Source organism: Artemia sp. Qi Xiang Cuo, chromosome 5 (assembly GCF_049724085.1).
Source record: "Artemia sp. Qi Xiang Cuo chromosome 5, ASM4972408v1, whole genome shotgun sequence".
Lineage (NCBI taxonomy): Eukaryota > Metazoa > Arthropoda > Branchiopoda > Anostraca > Artemiidae > Artemia > Artemia sp. Qi Xiang Cuo.
The window spans coordinates 68,032,395-68,051,494 of NC_142798.1; the positions used below are offsets into that span (position 1 = coordinate 68,032,395).

The following is a 19,100-nucleotide window of genomic DNA, read 5'->3' on the forward strand; positions in this document are numbered from 1 at the left end:
CCCCTGGTAATTTCAAAGCACCTTTTGGTACTTGTATGATATACCCACTACCTAATAATCTTCTAATATGTTTCTCTGACGTTCAATCCTAAAGAAATATACCAAAGTAAGATAAAAATATAATACTTTAGAAACAAATTTGGGTTATGTATTTGCACATTAGGGGGAGGGGGGGGGGGGTAAAGTATAGCGGGTCTGCATACTTAATATGCTCAGTACAATTATTCTGCATATTATGTAGGAAGAATTGATTTCTAACTACGCACTGTCTAAAAATTTACCCCCCCCCCTTATATGCAAATATATAGCCCAAATTCTACATTTTCCATTTATCCTGTCCCTTCTCTTTGTCTTGTCTCACACTAAGCTGAAAGCTAAAGCTAAAGGTAAAGCTATACCAAAACCTAACGAAAAAGTGGTTCTTTAATGCGTTAATCAATGAACAACTTGAGCACTTGTGGGTTTATCACACAAGTACCCACCTTTATTGTGGTATTTTTAATTGAAAAATTACCCTTTTTTATTTCTATTGGAAAATCAACAATTTCCCCTCGTCTTAGTTTTGGAAATGCCCCCCCCCCTCCTCTACTGTAAATGGATGCTACTAGTTTTGAAAGGTAGGAAAATAGGATGACAAATATCGTACTTATTTTGGTTCTTGTTTTTCAGACTCAAAATGTCTTCACGGTTCAAATGTAAGGACACTAACTACATAAAGAAAAAGTGCAACTCGCGTTTCCGTCTTTCCAGTTTGTTATAAAATTAATCACCTGTAACATTATGCTGCTTAATTGTTGCAGACAAAATGTTTGATTATTCTTGCTAATCAGCTTCACCGCAGCTTGTCCCCCTTCCTGCATAGGAATTGCTCAATTATAGATAGCGTTAGAATTAGATCAGCTGACGTATTAATTATTTTGGCATCTTGGACAGTAGCTTCGTTATATCGTTAGTAAGTCTTTGCTAACTGTAGAAATAGGTTTAGTTTAGCGTAAAAGATGTGTATTTAAAAGAAAGGTTTTAAACTAATATTAATGTGGAAATATTTGTATTAAGATACACTGGGTAAGTTTAGATTTTTTTGTTGAACTTCACATTATAATTACAAAAGAATAATCCCATTCAACATACTTTCCAAATATGATATTAGCCAGTCTACCATGATGATTACGTCTGAACTCCCCTCCTCCATTCAGGAGCATTAATTCGCGAAAATGTAGGGGGAGGGAATATGTTTTTCAAAATCCAGGGGGGCCAGTGGCGTAATTTCGTCAAAATTCTGGGGGAGGGGGCATGGGCGCCCATAAGCTGGATCCCAGGGGGGGGGCCAACCTCGTCTAATTGGCACTTTTAATGCTATATAATAGAAATCTCAGAACAAAAATATAAAAATAAGGCAGCATCATTCAGCCAGGGGGGGGGGCGACAGCCCCCCCTCCCCTGCCCCCCCATATGGGCGCCCATGGGAGGGGGCAAAACTGGAGCCAATTTTCTCAAATCCAGTGAAAATGACAGCAATAACTGAAAAATGAGTCATATAGTACCACAAATGTAAAGATTATACTAAAGAAAAATCCTCTTCTATGGATACTGGAGGCTATTTCCAGGCATTAGAAGAAGAAAGCCCTGTGGTGTCAACTCATGAAAATTTAGGGAGGGAAAAACTAGTTTTGACATCTAGGGGGGGGGGATGCAAATTTGCTGTTTTTTACAACTTTGTGATAAAAATACAAAAAAGGCCTTTTAAACGGAAGTATCCCCAAGAACGTTATTTTCAAAATCTAGGGGGAGGGATCTAGACAATATCTATATATTGTCTATATATATATATATATATATATATATATATATATATATATATATATATATATATATATATATATATATATATATATATATATATATATATATATATATATATATATATATATATATATATATATATATATATATATATATATATCTATATATTGTAGCGAATATTTTATTTGGAAAGAGTTTGGAAATCAAATTATATTAGGCTACTTGGTTGTTATTATAGTGTTTAGTTCAAACAGGAATCTTGCAGTAAAATCACCATAGATTGTACGGTACTGTTTTATTAGCTGTAAGACACGCGAGAAGTGAAGTTTGGTTAATGCTAATGAAATAAAACAAAATATGATGAAAATATAATAGTAGTCCGGGGGCCGAACCCCTATAATGTGACAACTAGGTGATCAGAAAGACACAGTCAGTTTAGCAATAGTTTCCGACTAGCCTATATCAACTACACTGAATCTGAATATGGGTGGTGGCAAAGCTGGAGGTGACAGAATGACTCTAAAATCCAAAAACCTCCCATTTTAGGCCTATAAAATATGTACAGACTTTTTTTTTAAGGTTGTACCTTTCCAATTTAGTTGCTTGGCATCTCATATTATTCCTAATATGGTCGTTTCTTATAATATGCTTGTTTTTTTTCGATACCTTATATGGTGGCCAGCGTTTACCCCCCCCCCCCCGGGCATATACCGCCCCAGAAAACACCCCCTCCCCGCGGAAAATACCCCCGAAAATACCCCCCTCCGTGGAAATTAGGCTTTCCGGTACTTTCGCATTATCAGGGCCTCTCGAAAAAGTCAAGTTTGGTTAATGCTAATGAAATAGGATGAACATATAAATTTGGGCTATATATTTGCAAATTAGGGGGGAAGGGGGGTAAAGCAATGCATATATTAAATACGTAGCCTAACCTAACCTAGGTACCTTCCCCCCTAAAATCCAAAAACCCACTGTTTAATATCGTATACGCTATGCAAACCAAGCTATCATTGCCAAGTCTACAGTGGTTATGTCAAAAACGGTTTTATCATTTCCTTCTCTATAGTGATTAATTAAAAAAACTTTTTCCACAAAATAAGTTTTCCAAAGAAAAGTAAAGAACTCCATTAAACAAAAAATGAGCAAAAATAAAATAAAATAATCTACCAAGCTCGAAACTACCGCAAATCAGCATCGATAAACTTCAGTTTATTATTTTTTTTTCTTTAAAGCAGGGCACTTCATATAGAAGGGGTCGTCGTATACACTTCAAAAGGGGCTCATTCGATTAGAAATCGAGAGTTCTAGTGCCCTTTTTAATAGTCGAAAGTGATTGGAGGGCAACTAGCCCCCCCTCACGCCAATCATTCCCCCAAACATATCCAATCGAAATTTTGAGATAGCCATTTTGTTCAGCATAGTTGAAACTACCACAAATCAGCATCGATAAATAAATGAAACCCAAAACGAACAGAAATTACAATAAATAACCGAGTCAAACTCGAAATGAGCAGAAATTAAGATGAGTAGGGCCCAAAACCTTCCCAAGGCCAGAACAAAATTTGCACTTTACTGAAAAATTATAAATGTTTTTACTTTTATAACTTTAATAAATCAAATAATTTTAACATTTTGATTACTAAATATCAGTATATATATATTAAACTGACAATGCACATTCATTTGTATTTTTTCAGTAAAGTGCAAATAATGTTCTGGCCTTTGGAAGAAATAGGGGTTTTTGTAAAGGAATAGTTTTTGTAAGTAGACTATTGCTTTCTGTGTTTTTTGTAACTACTTACTTTTTTTCATTTTTAAATATTTTTAATTTTATTGACATACTTCCTCTATTGCATACCTTTAGAAAATTGTTTGCCTCTAATCTTCATTAAATAAAGAAAACAAAACAACTTTCTTCAACTGAAAGTAAGGAGCAACATTAAAACTTAAAACGAAAAGAAATTATTACATATATGAGGGCGGTTACCCCCCTCCTCAACACCTCACTCTTCAAGCTACAGGTTTTTGGCACTTCAAAAAAAGTTACTTATTGTTCTAATTAAACGACCCTTGTGCTTGGGAATCGTTTTTAAAGAATTGGGACAAAATTTAAACTTTAGCGCAAAGAAAAAAAGCAAGCGATTTTATTGAAAATCCCTTTATTAGATACATTGTGCCGACAGTCCTTCCCCCTACGGAAAATAAAAAAACAAAACTCAAATAAAATTCTAAAATTTGGAAAGCCTTATTTTCCACGGGGGGTATTTTTCAGGGGGGGGGGTGGAGGGGGTATTTTCCAGGGGGTATTTTAAGGGGGAGTATTTTCTGTGGGGGGTATTTTCCGGGGGGGGGGGTATTAGCCCGTGGGGTAAATGCCTAGAACCACCTTGTATAGTTCCGGAGCTATAGGCTAATATATAATAATTTTCCCTGAAAATCTCAAAATTCAAAAGTTTATTTCAAGGTGAAGCACGTATCTCGTAACTTAAAATATTTTTAGGATTTTTCATGTTTTTCCAGAATTTACCTTGGATATTGAGCTTCACACTGCCTAACATTTCCAAGCTCCAACTAGTTGATGAAGCTGCACAGATTTTTTTAACGAAGAAGCAAAAAATGTATGCGAAAATATATCTTTGCAAAATAGCGAAATGACACAATATTCTATGCTAGAATTTAGCGTAGAATCCAAATATCAACTTTAATTTCCAGCCCAATCTTCACTTCGTTTGTTATAGGCTAATTACTTATTTGTAGGCCTGACGTTTCTTTAAATGGTATCGCAAGACATGTTTTTATGCCACATTTTGACGCCGAGTCGAAGGGTAGTGTTGACTTGGTCATCATGTTTCAACTTTAGTTGCTATATGCTATATAGGCTAGTTTGCTATAAGCTCTGATTTTCTTGCAAAATATAGTTGTAAATCCAGATTATAATGAACCTATGAAGCTTTGCAAGGTAGTAAACGGACACAGAAGAACCATGTTCGACAGAAGCTGAAAGCCGAAACCGCTAACATGATTAAAGAGTGTTTAATATTTTAAATATTGTACATATATATAAAAATACTTGCGTTGAAATTAAATGAGTAAAGATATAAGTAAAGCCTGTCAAAATACAATCCCCGCATATCGCAATAGTTTTACCCAAACGTACGAAAAAAAATCCCGCTATTCCTCGTCTGAATCGTCGCTGTTGGCACCACATGCACAAAGAATGTTCAATGGCTTTATCCCCAAACAAGGGCACTTTTTACCGCACACAATTTTAGTGTAACAAAAGGTTGAAGCCTTGTTGACAGATGGAGGCCAGGGGGTCAGCGCTGAAGTCACTGGACTGACTCCTAAAATGTCGTGATGGGTCCAGCCAAACCCAAGTTGAAGACATAGGGCTTAGGAATCAGGTTGAAGACATAGGGCTTAGGAATCACAGCCTGAAGAATAATGCTCCGCTGAAGTATAGCTCTCTTGACGTGATATACGAAAGAACCATCTGTTGGGGGCAAGCTGTTCAAGCTCTTTTTTCTGAGACGTAAATGAATTTGGAGGTCATTGGGAGAATCAAATTCGGACTGTTTTTGCTATATACCGATACAGCCAATTTCGCACAGATACGCAAGATTTCGGGCTCGTACATAATGATGTTTCGGATGTCACTCCTTACTTTCAATGTAAGATCAGCAATTTCTTGAATGAGCTGTGATTTAACAGCAGATGCAGCAGATGTTTTTTGCCCTTAGAGAAAAAAAACTGACCGTGTCACATCCACTAATGCAATAGAGCAGCCCTATTGACTCGACAACAGCCCGCGATGTTCATTTCATAATTTTATGGATCGGAAAGACTTTTTCATGGAGCTGAACGTAGAGCTCGGGTTTATTGCTGCAGAGTCACACCTGCAGAGGAATATTTCGCGATAGTTCTGTAATAGAATGACCACAATGTCTGTATCGTTCGCGTCAACAATTACTTGGGAACATCCATTTCTGCATCATTCGGCAACATGGAGAGCCACACGCGTGTCTGCTTCTTCATGTGTGCTGCACAAGGTGGCATCGCAGTCCGGGTTTGGATCTAAAGTTATTTTGGATGGGATCAGTTTTAGCACCTTCATTTTGTCACTGAATCCACCAGAGAGGTAAATGGTAAATCTTAATTCAGAAAGACAGACATGGCTCCACAATTCAAAAATACATTCGATAAGTCTTGCCTTACTCTCTGACTGCATAAGCGAAATATCCCAGTTTTCTGGCACCATGCTCTTCGTAACGATAAAAATCTTCGTCACTGTATTTCCTCTCCGTTCATGACATCCACTACTGTCTTTTAGAACAATAGGATGCACGGACATGTTTGCAAGGCCGAACACTCCGTCATACCGATCAGCTACAATATGCAGCTCGGTTGTAGATTTTGGAAGTCGATTTAATAGCCTTGCAAGGATTCGTTTGAAAATACCTCAACTGTTTTGGTTTTGTCTGGCACTTGCGACCGGATTAACAGCATGAAATCTACCACCACACCAGTTCCCGTGACCGTGTTAATCAGCACTTCGCTAGGCAAATTTTCTAAACTTGCAGAGGTGCGAATGAGCTCGAGAAAACTTGACTTCGTACCCGATCGAAGTTTAATACGTTCACCAGCTCCTGCTTCAAATGCTAAAATATCCCTGATCTAACTTAGCCTAATTAAAGTATAGGCCAAGTCTACATAGAAATGTCACAACATGCTCATCAAACAGTTTAGAGCTCATAAAGCCTAGCATATATTGTTATATTGGTACTTTTGTAGAAAGCGGTAAGTCGATTGCGAAAACAGGTACGGATTACCTGGTATTTTTATGAGACGAGGGGGACTTAAAGGTACCTAGGTTAGGTTACGTATTTAATATATGCTATGCTTTCCACCCCCCCCCACCCCAATGTGCAAATATATAGCCTAAATTTGTTTATAAACTATTATATTTTTATCCTATTTTGTTTTATTTCTTTAGCATTAACGAAACTTCAATTTTCACGCACTTACTGCTTTCTACAAAAGTACCTATATATTAAATACGTACCCTAACCTAACCTAGGTACCTCTTTTCCCCCTAACCCTCCCCCCCCCCAAAAAAAAAGTTTATATACTGTAAACGGAGAGATAAACCACTGTTTGCAATGCTCGGCATGAATTCTCCATTGATAGAACCTGTTTGACTAGTTTCTTTTATCATCTTTGCTATATGAAATTAATAGAACAGTACCGATTGTACTTACATAGGGAATGCAAAAGGGCTGTACTACGGAAAACGTTCTTCTATTCATAGTTAAGTTTATAGCGATTACCCAGGAGGATGGGCGTATCCTTGGAGGTAATGTTTTGAAATTTTTCTCCACACCGCGCTTGACTCTGGTTTGATTCCTGCAGCTATATCCCTAGATGTCCGTAAGGCTTTTGACTCTTTAATTCATGAGATTCTGCTGTATAAGCTATCACACAATGGTGTAAGAGGACAGGCTCATGCTTGGTTTGATTCCTATTTGTCAGGTAGAACTATCTCCGTAGATTCCCTTTCGCACTTTTCGTCTGAAGTTGAGTTTGGTGTTCCTCAAGGTTCTGTTCATGGACCGTTTTTGTTTTTGATTTATGTTAACGACCTTATTGTTGCGGTTATGAATCAAAAACCTACAGTTTACTGTCGCCTATGTCATCTCGAATCTTTCAATGCTAAAAAAAATCCATCGTTTTCGCAGGATTTGGACACTCTCGTTGCTTTCGCTGATGACAGTACCATTAGTTGACCTTTTTGAGAGAGCCGTTCTTTGGTTTGATGCACATTGCCTTGCCCTAAATGTTGCTAAGTCAAGTTTTTTAATTTTTTCCCGTATTTCTCTGGCGTGCCCTGAGTTTTCTCATATCCAGCTTTCAAGTGGCTCTCTCAGTTAGACCTAAGGAACGATATGTCCGATTTCTCGGTTATTCTCGATGAAAACCTTTCATTGAAGCATCATATTGGACTAATTAATATGAAGATCTCAAGGAGTCTTGGAATTTTGAGGAAACTAAAACACATTTTTCCTGGATCAGTTTTAAAAATTCTGTTCCATTGCTTAGGTCAGTCCTACGTCTCTTATTGCCCTACAATATGGATCTCAACTTTCTCTTCTTTTTTGAAACCGCTTTCTAAGTTATATGATAAGGCAAGAAGGGTTATACAGGAAACAAATTGTTCTACAACTAACCCAACTAGCATATTACTTGATTTGCAGTCTCTCTACATTCTTTCGTGCGCGTCTTTCACTTTGCATCAACTTCATGGTGATATTCCCACAGCCCTTCAAACTACTCCTTCTTTCGTCACTGATAGATCTACGCATCATCTTCACAATTCAAGGAATATTAATATTTTATTTACTCCGTCGATGAGGTCTGACTTTAATCAATTAACTGCTTGTCATATCGTTTGGAATAGCCTACCTGAGTCAGCACAAGAATGTCACTCGTTTGGTACTTTCAAAAGAATAAGAAATTTTTTAATGTCTTGATTTTTCATGTTTAAATATATTTTTATTAATTTTATTATTATTATTTGGGGGGGGGGTGACACTAGCTTGGGTTGGAAACATTTGTTGTGAGGGGTATTGAGTTTGTATAATATTTTTTGTAGTTTGGTTTCAAATATATATTTGGAATTTGGTTTAATTTATTGGATTGTCCTACATCCTTTTTTTTGGGGGGGGGGGGGGGGGTCATAAAATCTCTTTTTGTTTTTTTCTTTTAATTATTGTTTTTTTTGTCTTCTTTATTTTGTTTTGTGTGTGTGTGTGTGTGTGTGTGTGTGTTGAGTCTTTGAAAGGTTGAAATTCAATTCATTATATTGAAAATACTTGTATTTGTTTCATTTTTGTTTCTCCCCTGTTTTTTTCCTGGTCATAGAGCCTTACGGGGGAGTTTATATTGAAGTGTATTTTGTTGTGTTTATTGATTCAATAAATTTATTGATTGATTGATTGATTGAAATAATGCATAAATCAAATAGCAAAAAATATATACATTTTGATTTCCGATTCATTATTATTTTCAAATTTAATAATCACTATTGTTTTAATGGTACTGGTGCATTATGCGGGCCCCGCGAAGAAGACTGTATCCAAAAAGTCGCTTTGTGCGACTTTTTGGTCGCAAATTATATTCTAACTTTTAGAAAGCATAGGGTTTAGAACCATCCTCTAGATTAATTTCTAGATTAATTCTTCAGTTTATTTTCTGCTCGTTTTGAGTTTGACTTATTTTAATTTCCGTTTGTTTTGGGTTTCATTTATTTATTGATTTGAGTTGGGTTCTTTATTTAACAATAAAAATGATAACAAAAAACTACATCAACAAAATCTCCCCCATAAGGCTCCATGCCCGGGAAAGAACTGAGGAGAAAAAAATATCAACACAAAAAATATGTAAAAAAAATACCAACAAAAAAACATATATAAACAAAATCAAAAAAAAAAAAAATACAGTCGCCGTACCTTCATAATTCCCAGAATGACAAGCCAGGCAGGGGAGAAAATATGAATTAAACAGTTAAAATATATATCCAACTCAATCCAGAGTCATCAACTCCAAGGGAAACCGAAAAAAAAACTTAATTACTAGCTACAAAATCTCTAACATAATTTTTTAACATACCAAACGAGTGGCAGCTTTGTGCAGAGACAGGGAGCATGTTCCACATTTTGTTGCAAGTTGTTAGAGGGTTGAAATCAAACCTCACTGATGGAATATGAAGCATCTGGAAATTGCTGGAAGTGCGGAGATGATAAGTCGAGTAATCAGAAACAAAAGATATATTATTACATAGAGCAGCAGGAAGATGGCCGTGCAACTATAAAAAGATGAAAGAAGAACAAAACAGAAAATAGGAAGATTTCAAATCAAGCAAGGGTTTAAGTGAAGATCGGTTAGTTTCCTTAATGAGAGTCCTTGCTTTATCATGAAGTTTTGAAAGTGGCATTAGAGACGAGGGAAAAGTTGACATCCAAATAACAAAACAATATGAAACATAAGACTGAACTAGGCTGTAGAACAAGATTCTACGAATTGACCCTTGAAATATGTGTTTGAGCTTTCTAAGGATTCCAAGACTCCTGGAGACTTTCATTTTAATGATTCTTGAAGAAAATATTTTCGTCAAGCAAGATGCCTAGGAATTGAACGTAACGATCCTTAGGTCTACTTAGAGAACCTCTTGATACGTGTACTTCATTTAAGTCAGGGCAAGCCTTTGAAACTCTGGAGAAAATGAGAAAAAATTACTTCCCGGTATTTAAGGCAAGATAATTTATATCAAACCATTGGATAACTCTTTCAAAAAGGGCATTTATCTTTGAACAAAGATCGGACTCAGTTCTACCAGCTGTGCCAAGAGTACTGTCATCAGCAAAAGCAATAAGTGAATCCGGTAAGGACGAGCTCCTGTCACAATTAATGACGGATGCTGGTTGACAAAGACGACAGCAAATGGTGGGTTTTAAATTTTGAACTGCATTAATAAGGTCACTGACGTAGATTAAAAAGAGTATCGGCCCAATAACAGATCCTTGTTGAACGCCAAACTCTATTCCCGATGGGTTACCAGTATTGATACTGGTTTGTGGTATTTGTAAGCTTGGTAGATTATTTGATTCTATTACTGTTCTTTTTTGGTTTAATGGAGTTCTTTATTTTTTTTGAAAAACTTATTTTATGGAAAAAGTTTTTTTTAATTAATTTCTACTCGTTTTATATTGACATAGTCTTTTTCCGGGAAAACGATTAAGCCTCTTCTAAACTTAACAACCATCCCTTCCATAAAAACCTTAAATATACCCTGGTCATAACTTACAACCCTTGCCCCTAATCTTTGGGGTTGTTTCAACCTCAAAAGTCTTGTTATAAGATATTTAGACTATTTTTGATAGAATGGCTAACTCATATTTTCTATTAGATGCATTTCGGGACAATACGACGTGTGTGTGTGTGGAGGAGGGGGTAAATACCCTACGATCACCTTGACTCTTAAATGAGCACTAGAGCGTCTGATTACCGATCCAATGAGCCCCTTTCGAAGTTCATGTGACCATGCTTTCTTTTAAAACCTTATATACCCCCAGGGCGTAGCTTCCAACCCGTACCCTGAGGGCTGGGGGGAATTATTTTCCTAAGACACATAATTTATAGACACCTCAGATACGGTAAACAAAATTTCTGTCTCAAATTTTGATTGTAGATGTTTGGGGAACTATGATGGGCTTGGGAGGGGGGAGGGGGGCATTTGCCCTCTGATCACTTTCAAATAATAAATTAGCCACTAATCCTCTCAATTTCCAAGTTTGCTTGGATTGGTTTAAATCATATTTTTATGGAAGGTCAACTAAAGTAATGTTAGGTGACATCGCTAGCGGAATCTATCCTGTAAAATGTGGATTTCCACAGGGCTCAGTCCTGGGTCTGTTACTCTTTGTCGTATACGTCGATACTCTAAGGTTCTACATGCCTTAAGCAACTATTACAGCATTTGCAGATAATAACGATTTCTGCACGGTCACTGGAAGAACTAGTGGATAAAGCAAACCGAACGCTGGAAAACCTTTTGGTGTTTACCTCCTTGAGTTACCAGTATATACCAAGGTACCACTTTGCCACCTTTACGTTCCTTCCGGTTTTTCTGGTAGGTAAACAGGTCATTACACTCTTTGTCAAGAGGATTTACGCAATTTCAAAGTTCAGCAATACCGGGTCCTAGCGTGATTGATTTTTTGGACAATTGCCTTTAGTCAAGACTAGTTTTTTGGGAATGTGTCGTTGCTAAAGCTAACTCTCATTGGAAAAAGGGGTATAAAGCTTTTTGTTTTTGATAAGAATTGCACTATGAATGTATCGTTTGACGTGGGCATTTCTTATGAGCCAATCAGAGGTTGTTCAATATATGATAACTTGATTTGTGGTTGGGATTTGAATAAAAGAAATGGTTATGTTATTTTCTTGCATGTATAGGAATTCCCAAGTTATTTGCTTGCGTGTATAGAAATCCCCTTGTTATTTGCTTGCATGTATAGGAACCCCCATGTTATTTGCTTGCATTTATATGAATTCACACGTTATTTTGATTGCGGGTATCGGAAGTCCCTTGTTTTTTGCTTGCATGTATAGGAATCCCCATGTTATTTGCTTGCGTGTATAGGAATACCCATGTTATTTGCTTGCGTGTATAGGAATTCTCATGTTATTTGCTTGCAGGTATAGATATTCCCATGTTATTTCCTTGCATGTATATGAATTCCCATGTTATTTGCTTGCTTGTATAGGAATTCCCTTGTTATTTGCTTGCATGTATAGGAATTCCCATGTTATTTGCTTGCGTGTATAGGAATTCCCATGTTATTTGCTTGCATGTAGAGGAATTCCCATGTTATTTGCTTGCCTGTATATGAATTCCCATGTTATTAGCTTGCATGTATAGGAATTCCAAAGTTATTTTCTTGCTAGTATAGTAATTCCCATGTTATTTGCTTGCATGTATATGAATTAACATGTGATTTTCTTGCATGTATAGGAATTCCCAAGTTATTTGCTTGCGTGTATAGGAATTCCCATGTTATTGGCTTGCGTGTATAGGAATTCCCATATTATTTGCTTGCATGTATTGGAACTGCAATGTTATTTTCTTGCATGTATAGGAATTGCCAAGATATTTTGCTTGCGTGTATAGGAATTCCCGTGTTATTTGCTTGCATGTATAGGAATTCCCATGTTATTCGCTTGCGTGTATAGGAATTCCCACGCTATTTTAAGGGCTTATGTCCCCCCCATGCAATTATAAGAGTTTATGTCCCCTTCCTATGCTATTCCAGGAGCTTATGTTCCTTCCGATGCTATTATAAGGGGCTTTTCCGTGTGGTTTTTCTTTACTTGGAAACCATTAAAAACAAAATTTTTGTGTTAAATAATTAGTTCTTATATATTTTAAAAGAGCTTTACGGGGTTTGAGACACTCTGTTGCCTGATTCCGTTTGATTTTTCTTTACTTAGCGCTCATTAAAAACGAAATTTTTGTGTTAAATAAGTAGTTCTTGTATCTTTTAAAAGAGCTTTACAGGGTTTGAGAGACTCGGTTGTCTGATTCCGTGTGATTTTTCTTTACTTGGTGCCCATTAAAAAAGTTGCTAGCGAAAACCCCGTGTGGATGAGTTGAAATAAAAATTTTTAAAAAGAAATTGCTGAAAAGTGTTTTGGGGGAGATGAGTTGATGGGCAGAAGAATATATTAGTGAATTTGTAGTGGTGGACGAGTTGCTAGAGAAAAATCTGAGCTAATACGGGTTTTTGACCGTAAAATCTAGTTTTTTGTAAGAAAATTATGGAAAATACAATTCGTTGGTTCATAGGTGAAACTTAAGTCCAGGTATGGATTTAAAAATAAACTATTTCTGTAGAATCTAAGCTCATAGTGGTTTTTGACAGTAAACTCTAGTTTTCTGTAAGACAATTATGGAAAAGACAAGTCGCGCATTCAACTACAAAACTTCGTTCCAGTCTCTGTTTCAACTGTGGAAAAACCTAAGTGAGTGAGTTGAAAAAGAAATTTTTTAACAATAAATGAATGAAAAGTATGTTGGAGGAGATGGGTTAATTGACAGACGGATGTAATAGAGTAGTTATAGTGGAGGCAGAGATGATAGCGAAAAAACCGTGGGGATGAGTTTAAATAAAAAATTTTAACAAGAAATGTCTGAAAAGTGTTTTGGGAAAGATGGGTTGATTGGCAGAAGGATGTATTAGCGAATTTAAAGTGGAGGGCAAGTTGCTAGTGAAAAATCTAAGCTAATAAGGGTTTTTGACCGTAAACTCTAGTTTTTTGTAAGAAAATTATGGAAAATACTATTCGTTGGCTCATAGGTGAAACTGAAGTCTAGCTAGGGATTGAAAAATAAACTATTTCTGTAGAACCTGAGCTAATAAGAGTTTTCACTTTAAACTCTAGTTTCCTGCAAAAAAAATATGGAAAATAGAACTATCTCGTTCAAATGTGAGATTTAGGTCCATTCTCTGGTTCAAATGTGAAAATTAAGTCCAGTTTCGAATAATAATAATAATGAGTTCTTTTGGTTATAATTCAATATTTTTTTTTTCATAAAATCAAACTATTTTTTTAAAATTATAAATTATTCAACTTTTTTTTTTTGTACTTATCTTAAAATTATCAAATATTATTACGGCTCAAAAAATTTTACTCGGTTATTGGTCATAGACACAATGTGGCTTTCCCACTGATATTCTATGTCCGAATATCGACACTACCTAGTCTATTGCATGTATTAAATCAGTATTTTTTACGCAGTAGTACGATAAACACATAAGTCATATCTTTTGAAAAAGTGAAGATGGAGCATTTTAATAAAGTGTGTTCACATGTCAATGTTATTGTAGCATTGAATGCTGACAAGGAGAAGTATTTAAACTATGAAACAAGTAAAAAGGGTAGCACTATTTGAAATGTATGTGTGCATTGTCATGACAGTAAGGAATTTAATTTCTTTGGAGTACCAAAAAATTCAACTCTTTTTATGGTGGATATGCAAGAGTGAGATATCCAGAGATGATAGCACTCAAAGAAAATGCCAACATAAAAATAATAGTTGATGAAGAGGGACATCTTTTTGCCAGTGCTTGTGGTAACATGCTACCTATTGTTACACCCCATCGTCAACTTTCAGGTATTAGCATTCAACGGAAGATCAAAAGAAGTCATGAATACTATTCTACTAATATCAAAAACCGTATCTTGTTTACGTGTAAAAACTGTTACCTTTGTAAAAATAATGTTGTAATAGACAGCGAAATTGCCGGAAAAATAAACAGGGCATTTGCAGAAAATATTACTGAGGAATATAAATATTAATCGATGAAAAAAAAAGTACCAGCAAACTTCACTGCCATTAATCAAACAATTAATGAACCAAATAATAGCAGAGATGACGTGCATATTGAACATGTGGATAACCCCCCATTAGAAATGTGTTCACATGCTAGTGTTATTGTAGCATTGAATGCTGACAAGGAGAAGTATTTGAACTATGAAACAAGTACAAGTGGTAGCACAATCGGAAACGTATGCGTGCGTTGTCATGAAACTATGGAATTAAATTTCTTTGGAGTAACAAAAAAAGTCAATTATACAAATGGTGTATATGAGAAAGTATCATTTCCAGAATTGTTAAGACTCAAAGAGAATTCCAACATAAAAAGAATAGTTGATGACGAGGAACATCTTCATGATATCTCAATAGGTAATATGCTTTCTTTTGATAAAACCTTTTGTCGTCTCTTAGGTGTTAGCATTCAAATGAAAGCAAAGTTTAAAAGAAAGGCTTACTCTGCTACTAAGTTCGTAAACCCTACAGTGTCTACGTGCATAAACTGTTAAATGTGTAAAAATAATGTGGTAATAGACGTTGAAGTTGCCAGAAAAATAAAATGGGTACTGTAAGAAAATATCACAATGGAATATAAAGATGAAACGATGAAAAATAAAGCACCAGCAAACGTTACTGGCATTGATCAAACACTCAATGAATCAAATAATACCAAAGACGAAAAGCATATTGAACCTGTTCATGAGACACCAGTAAAAATTGTGTATGATTCAAAATGGAATAATGATTATTCCACTGATTACGAACTAAGAGAGGACAATAACTACAATATCAAGAGAGAACATGGTGAACCATTTTATGGAACAGATTCAAAATGTCCAAAGTTAATCATTGATATTAATAATGTATCATAATATATTTTTGTATTAATATTCTACATAACACTATTTCATTAAAAAAATTATATTGTTATGTGTTCATTATTTTTTAGAGTAAGCTAGCACATCAAGCGTTTATAATATCTATTAAAAACATCGACAATGTAAAAAAAGGAATTTGCATACATCTATTGTCAAAACACATGGGAATAACATTGTCAAAATCTAGGTATCAGAATGAAAAATTGTAGGTAAGTAAGTAAGCAAGTAAGTAAGTAAGGAAGTAAGTAAGTAAGTAAGTAACAAACTCTTTCTTGAATTCACCTCATGGATACACAATGCAGAAATTTCATTTAAGAAATTATGAAAAAATTGTAAGCAAGTAACAAAAAATTGTAAGCAAGTAACAAACCCTTTCCTAAAGTCACCTCTCTGATCAAACTCTTTATTGATTCCACCTCTTGTATATACAGTACAGATACTTCATTAAAGAAATTATGAAAAAAATCGCAAGTAAGTAACTTTTTTTCTCTTTATCACAAACAATTTTCACTTAGCTCCATGATGTAGAAATTTAATTCAATAAATTATGAAAAAAATTCTCAGTAAGTAACAATTTCTTTCTTGATGTCAACTCTTAGATACACAATACTGAAATTTCATTCAAGAAATTATGAAAGTATTTGTAGGTAAGTAACAATCTCTTTATTGATTTCACCTCTTGAATATACAGTACAGATACTTCATTCAAGAAACGTGATTAAACACGTTTTTTGAAACTACATGCTATTTGCATGCCTTTCCTTGGCACCTTTCCAAATGAGCGGGGATTCCCCACTGCTTCCTACACATTGCGAAAAGTGAGCAGTACGAAAACTCCACGTTTTCAACCAGACTGGTTTTTTGGTTTTTTAGACAGCACGAGAGACATGCAAAGTCGACATAGCTTTATTTCATTTTTTAAAATTAAAGAAATTATGAAAAAATTCTCAGCAAGTAACAATTTCTTTCTTGAAGTCAACTCATGTGTAGAAATTATGAAAAAATCTCAGTAAGTAACAATTTCTTTCTTGAAGTCAACTCTTGAATACACAATACGGGAATTTCATTCAAGAAATTATGAAAAAATTGTAACTAAGTAGCAAATTCTTTCTTGAATTCACTTGTTGAATAAACAAAAAGAAATTTCATTCAAGAAATTATGACAAAATTCTAAGTAAGTAACAAACTCTTTATTGTTTTCACGAGTTAGATATACGATGTAGAAATTAAATTCAATAAATTATTAAAAAATCGTAACTAAGTAGTAAATTCTTTCTTGAATTCACCTGTCGGATAAACAAAAAGACATTTCGTTCAAGAAATTACGACAAAATTCTAAGTAAGTAACAAACTCTTTATTGTTTTCACGAGTTAGATAAACGATGTAGAAATTAATTTCAAGAAATTATGAAAAAATTCTCAAGAAGTAACCATTTCTTTCTTGAAGTCAACTCTTGGATACACAGTACGTAAATTTCATTAAAGAAATTATGAAAATATTTGTAAGTAAGTAACAAACTCTTTATTGATTCCACCTCTTGGATATACAGTACAGATACTTCATTCAAGAAATTATGAAAAAAATCGCAAGTAAGTAAGTAACATTTTTTTTTCTCTGTCAACTCTTAGATACACAATACGGAAATTAAATTCAAGAAATTATGAAAGTATTTTTAAGTAAGTAACAGTCTCTTTATTGACTTCTTCTCTTGAATATACTGTACAGATACTTCATTCAAGAAACGTGATTAAACACGTTTTTAAACTACATGCTATTTGCATGCCTTTCCTTGCAACCTTTCCAAAAGAGCGAGGATTCCCCACTGCTTCCTACACATTGCAAAAAGTGAGCATTTTTTTTAAGGTTCATTTAGACGGGGTTACGTGCGCGCACGGAACCCCGTCTAAATGAACCTAAAAAAAAATGAAATAAAGCTATGTCGACTTTGCATATCTCTCCTGATTGGTCCCTAAAAAAACAGTCTGGTTGAAAAAGTGGAGTTTTCGTACTGCTCACTTTTGCAATGTGTAGGAACCAGTGGGGAATCCCCGCTCGTTTGGAAAGGTGCCAAGGAAAGGCATACAAATAGCATGTAGTTTCAAAACGTGTTTAATCACGTTTTTCTTGAATGAAGTATCTGTACTGTATATTCAAGAGAAGAAATCAATAAAGAGACTGTTACTTACTTACAAATACTTTCATAATTTCTTGAATTTAATTTCCGTATTGTGTATCTAAGAGTTGACAGAGAAAAAAATGTTACTTACTTACTTGCGATTTTTTTCATAATTTCTTGAATGAAGTATCTGTACTGTATATCCAAGAGGTGGAATCAATAAAGAGTTTGTTACTTACTTACAAATATTTTCATAATTTCTTGAATGAAATTTCCGTACTGTGTATCCAAGAGTTGACTTCAAGAAAGAAATGGTAACTTCTTGAGAATTTTTTCAAAATTTCTTGAAAATAATTTCTACATCGTTTATCTAACTCGTGAAAACAATAAAGAGTTTGTTACTTACTTAGAATTTTGTCGTAATTTCTTGAAAGAAATGTCTTTCTTTTTATCCAACAGGTGAATTCAAGAAAGAATTTACTACTTAGTTACAATTTTCTCATAATTTCTTGAATTTAATTTCTACATCGTATATCTAACTCGTGAAAACAATAAAGAGTTTGTTACTTACTTAGAATTTTGTCATAATTTCTTGAATGAAATGTCTTTTTGTTTATTCAACAAGTGAATTCAAGAAAGAATTTGCTACTTAGTTACAATTTTTTCATAATTTCTTGAATGAAATTCCCATATTGTGTATCCAAGAGTTGACTTCAAGAAAGAAATTGTTACTTACTGAGAATTTTTTCATAATTTCTACACATGAGTTGACTTCAATAAAGAAATTGTTACTTGCTGAGAATTTTTTCATAATTTCTTGAATTTTAAAAAATGAAATAAAGCTATGTCGACTTTGCATGTCTCTCGTGTTGTCTAAAAAACCAAAAAACCAGTCTGGTTGAAAACGTGGAGTTTTCGTACTGCTCACTTTTTGCAATGTGTAGGAAGCAGTGGGGAATCCCCGCTCATTTGGAAAGGTGCCAAGGAAAGGCATGCAAATAGCATGTAGTTTCAAAAAACGTGTTTAATCACGTTTCTTGAATGAAGTTACTGTACTGTATATTCAAGAGGTGAAATCAATAAAGAGATTGTTACTTACCTACAAATACTTTCATAATTTCTTGAATGAAATTTCCGTATTGTGTATCTAAGAGTTGAATTCAGGAAATAAATTGTTACTTACTGAGAATTTTTTCATAATTTCTTGAATTAAATTTATACATCATGGAGCTAAGTGAAAATTGTTTGTGATAAAGAGAAAAAAAAGTAACTTACTTGCGATTTTTTTCATAATTTCTTTAATGGAGTATCTGTACTGTATATACAAGAGGTGGAATCAATAAAGCGTTTGATACGAGAGGTGACTTCAGG

At 34.6% G+C, this 19,100-nt stretch overlaps 1 protein-coding gene across 1 annotated transcript in view; it reads left to right on the forward strand.

Moving 5' to 3' along the window:
* Positions 1-979: 979 nt before the first annotated feature.
* LOC148952428 (mutS protein homolog 4-like) overlaps positions 980-19,100 on the forward strand; it is a 114,803-nt gene continuing 96,682 nt past the window's right edge. Inside the window, exon 1 of the mRNA XM_089088956.1 lies at positions 980-1,065. The gene's annotated coding sequence lies outside the window, so the exon portion shown is untranslated. The remainder of the gene's footprint in view (positions 1,066-19,100) is intronic.